Source organism: Triticum urartu, chromosome 6A (assembly GCF_056163025.1).
Source record: "Triticum urartu cultivar PI428250 chromosome 6A, HENAU_Tu73, whole genome shotgun sequence".
NCBI classification, from domain to species: Eukaryota; Viridiplantae; Streptophyta; class Magnoliopsida; order Poales; family Poaceae; genus Triticum; species Triticum urartu.
In genome coordinates, this window is record NC_141878.1 from 98,207,120 (window position 1) to 98,212,092 (window position 4,973).

The following is a 4,973-nucleotide window of genomic DNA, read 5'->3' on the forward strand; positions in this document are numbered from 1 at the left end:
ACATGTCATCTACTACTACTAGACTAATTTAGCACTAATTAATACTAGCTACACCTTGTGTAAAACTAATCTAAGCAGTACTAATCTAAGCAAGGGCCGGCTACACTCACGCACACACACACAACACACACACTCAGGCGCACACACACAGCACACTGGCCATGGCCATGGCCAGCCGTAGGAGCAGAGCAACTACATATAGCAAGTATTAGCGAATATCAGCAGTAGTGGTTAGGAGCAGTAGCAGCGTAGCACATCAGCAGCAGCAAGAAGAGCAGCAGTAAACGGCAGCGGCAGCAGCGATGCTAGCAGCCAGCGAGCGGCAGCAGGTAAGAGGAGAAGCAAGCAGCGGCGGCTACGGACGGATGCGGCAACGACGCGCGAGGCCACGCGCGAGCACGGCCGGCCGAGCAGGAGGTAGCGGCGGGCGCAGGGCTGCACGGGCAAGGCGAGCAGCGCCGAGGCGCGGCCACAGGCGTGGACGCGCGCGCACGCGGGGCGGCCGGCACGCGGGCTGTAGGGGTCTGGGGGCACGGGCAACGCACGGCACGGCGCGCGCTTGCGCGTACGACGAGGCGCAGGGGCAGGCAGAGTTCGACGGACGGCTGTTACAGGGCGACGGCGGAGCTCGGAGGCGGCTAGCGTCAGCTCCAGCTCGAATCTTGAGCTCGTACAGAAAGGAGAAGGGTGCGGGTGCTCACAGCGGAGCTCGGGGAGGGGGTCGGGGGAGCGAGGGGTGGGCAGTGCCCTGTGTGGGTGTGTCGGGGACTTAAATACCTATGTACTGCTGTATATTGTAATCTGAGCCGTGTGTAGCCATGTAGCCACTGTAAGGAAGAAAATGATTGGGGCGTTCGTGCGCCCGTGACGGCGTTCATGCGCCGGCCGGAAAATCTTGTGTCCGTGTTCTTCTTCTTCCACCTCCGTTCGAGGGAGAGGAGAGGTATCTAGAGGGCTGCGGTTCTAACAATTGGTATTCAGAGCCACAAGGTTCGAGGGGCGGCCGTGGCGCGCGATGGCATTCGCGGCGGACGCGGCATGCGCGGCCGACATGGAGGCATCGGCTGCGGCGCGCGGCGAGCGCGTGGCGACGGCGACGCGCGGCTAGTCCGCGACTGTGCGGTGTGATGTCGTGCGCGTGAAGAGCACGGTGGTCGCGGAGACGAGGAGATCGCGAAGGACCTGCGTGGTGGCGCAGAGGTCACGGCGGCTCGGCGCGACAACCGTGGAGGCGCGTGGCACGGAGCCGCGGCGGCCGCGGCGGACCTGCGTGGTGGCGCAGAGGCAGTGATGGCGCCGCGTGGCGGCATGGAGGTGCTGCGCTGCGGTTGAGACCGCAGCGATGCAGGGCAATAAGCCGCGGCGGTGAGCCGGGCGCGACCGGTGCGTGTTATGGGTGCGCACTGGACGCGTCGGGCGCGACGGGACCGCGGGCGCGCGTACGGGCATGCGGTTGACGTTGGGAGGTGAAGGAAATATGCCCTATAGGCAATAATAAAGTTATTATTTATTTCCTTATATCATGATAAATGTTTATTATTCATGCTAGAATTGTATTAACCGGAAACATAGTACATGTGTGAATACATAGACAAACAGAGTGTCGCTAGTATGTCTCTACTTGACTAGCTCGTTGATCGAAGATGGTTATGTTTCCTAACCACAGACATGAGTTGTCATTTGATTAACGGGATCACATCATTAGGAGAATGATGTGATTGACTTGACCCATTCCATTAGCTTAGCAGTTGATCGTTTAGTTTGTTGCTATTGCTTTCTTCATAACTTATACATGTTCCTATGACTATGAGCTTATGCAACTCCCGTTTACCGGAGGAACACTTTGTGTGCTATCAAACGTCACAACGTAACTGGGTGATTATAAAGGTGCTCTACAGGTGTCTCCGAAGGTACTTGTTGGGTTGGCGTATTTCGAGATTAGGATTTGTCACTCCGATTATCGGAGATGTATCTCTGGACCCTCTCGGTAATGCACATCACTTAAGCCTTGCAACTAATAAATTAGTTGCAGGATGATGTATTACGGAACGAGTAAAGAGACTTGCTGGTAACGAGATTGAACTACGTATTGAGATACCGACGATCGAATCTCGGGCAAGTAACATACCGATGACAAAGGAAATAACGTATGTTGTTATGCGGTCTGACCGATAAAGATCTTCGTAGAATATGTGGGAGCCAATATGAGCATCCAGGTTCCGCTATTGGTTATTGACCGGAGACATGTCTCGGTCATGTCTACATAGTTCTCGAACCCGTAGGGTCCGCACGCTTAAAGTTTCGGTGATGATTGTATTATGAGTTTATGTGATTTGATGTACCGAAGGTAGTTCGGAGTCCCAGATGAGATCGGGGACATAACGAGGAGTCTCGAAATGGTTAGACATAAAGATCGATATATTGGACGACTATATTCGGACATCGGAAAGGTTCCGAGTGATTCGGGTATTTTCGAGGGTACCGGAGAGTTATGGGAATACGAGGAAGAAGTAATGGGCCTCATGGGCCAAGTGGTGGAAGAGAGGAGGCAGGGCGCGCGGCCCCCTAGCCCAAACCGAATTGGACTAGGGGGCCGGCCCCCCTTTCCTCATTTTCCTCCTTCTCCTTCCTTCTCCTTCTCCTCCTTCATTTCCTCCTCCTAGTAGGAGTAGGAAAGGGGAGTCCTACTCCTACTAGGAGGAGGACTCCTCCTGGCGCGCCCATAGAGGGCCGGCCGGCCTCCCCCCTTGCTTCTTTATATATAGGGGCAGGGGGGCACCTCTATACACACAAGTTGATCAGTTGGTCTCTCCCAGCCGTGTGCGGTGCCCCCCTCCACCATATTCCACCTCGGTCATATCGTAGCGGTGCTTAGGCGAAGCCCTGCGTCGGTAGCAACATCATCACCGTCACCACGCCGTCGTGCTGACGAAACTCTCCCGTGAAGCTCTGCTGGATCGGAGTTCGCGGGACGTCATCGAGCTAAACGTGTGCTGAACTCGGAGGTGCCATGCGTTCGGTACTTGGATCGGTCGGATCATGAAGACGTACGACTACATCAACCGTGTTGTGCTAACGCTTCCGCTTTCGGTCTACGAGGGTACGTGGACAACACTCTCCCCTCTCGTTGCTATGCATCACCATGATCTTGCATGTGCGTAGGAATTTTTTTGAAATTACTACGTTCCCTAACAGGAGGAGGCATATGTCACCATTGTGCTCGAGTCCGTGCTCGAGTTCGGCTACATCCTTCCGGCATTTTATCGCTGGCGGCTGCCATGGCGGACGCGGAGGCGGTGCACGGTGATCGTCTGGTGCGGTCGGGCTCGTCGGGCACGTCGGGTGCGCGCGGGACGTGCGGGACACATTGGTGCGGCCGGGCTCGTCTGGCGCGTCGAGTGCGCGCGGGACGAGCATGGCACAAAGGGACGCTAGGCGTGTGTTGCCGGCGGAGAAGGAGCTCGACGTATGTCGCCGGGTCGTGACGAAGCACGGTGCGACCGGCGTCAGTGCGCCAGGTCAGGTCCGTGGCAGTGCGACCGGCGTCGATTCGCCGAGTCGGGTCCGCGGGCTGGGTCACGGTCGTGACGACGACAATAACATGAGCTGCAACAACTCCGACGACGGCGAGATCATGGCTTAGGGGGGAGAATGTTAGGCAATAAGACATGGCTCAGGACGGGTCAGGCGTGGTGCGTGTACGTGCGTGCGGTGGCCGCATCGGGTCCGACCATGGTGGGCTCGGGCGAGGGTGTGTGCGTGCACTCTCGTGTGTTAGTGCAAGTTTGTTAAATCCATGCATGCATGGGTTTGTTAGCCCGCATGACCAGGCTAGGTGGCCGTTGAGGAGAGCTGCACTAGCGGCAGACGTAGTGCGCGTAGTTAGCGCGGCCGGCTGAGCATGCAGGTCGTGCACGCGCGAGTAGGAGGGGTGGGCAGTGCCCTGTGTGAGTGTGCCGGGGACTTAAATACCTCTGTACTATTGTATATTTGTAATCTGAGCCGTGTGTAGCCATGTAGTCACTGTAAGGAAGAAAATGATTGGGGCATTCGTGTGCCCGTGGCGGCGTTCGTGCGCTGGCCGGAAAATCTTGTGTCTGTGTTCTTCTTCTTCCACCTCCGTTCGAGTGCGAGGAGAGGTATCTAGAGGGCTACGGTTCCAACACCGGGGAGGCATCGGGGCGGCGATCTTTGGAGCAGATCGACGGCGGACGAAGCAGTGGGGAATGGCTCGATGCCGGGGATGCAGGGGGATCCGGCTTGCTCCAGTGGATGTGGATGACGAGGACGACCACGCCGGAGCTTCGGTGCAGCCATTGGGCGTGGGGGTGATAGTGGCTACGAGAACGATGGTGGCGTTGCGACGGCCGTGCTCAGGCGGTTGCAAGGAGAGGGAGAGAGCGGCGCGAGGTGGGAGAGAAGGGGGGGCTTGGGGTTCGCAGGGATATTTATAGATGTTTCTCCGACGCTGTAGCATCGCCGTGGCATCATGAAAGTGCGTTATATCGACTAGAGGGGGGGGTGAATAGGCGATTTTTATGAAGTCTTCAAAACGTGGAAGTTATGAAGACAAATAGCAGAAATATGCCTATTACTATGCAGCGGAAGGTAGACTACACTAGGCAAGCCATGGTCAAGTATCAACAGAGTGAAAGCACAGTGACAAATGGCTGCAGTGTGATAAGGATCAGGTAGGAAGATATTATGAAGCCAAACAGATCATACACTCACGTTGTGAAGACAAAAGATAGAACAGACATGCAATGACTTCACAATGAGTAATCAGTAAGTAAAAGGAAGTGAAGATGAAACCAGTGACTCGTTGAAGACAATGATGTGTTGGACCAGTTCCAGTTGCTGTGACAACTGTACGTCTGGTTGGAGTGGCTAGGTATTTAAACCTTAGGACACACAGTCCCGGACACCCAGTCCTGAACACGCAGCTCAGGACACCAAGTCCTCACCGTATTCTC

The 4,973-nt window shown here is 55.9% G+C and overlaps 1 pseudogene; it reads left to right on the top strand.

Moving 5' to 3' along the window:
* The first annotated feature begins 1,051 nt into the window (after positions 1–1,051).
* On the top strand, positions 1,052–3,307 carry LOC147964217 (uncharacterized; annotated as a pseudogene).
* The last annotated feature ends 1,666 nt before the right edge of the window (positions 3,308–4,973 follow it).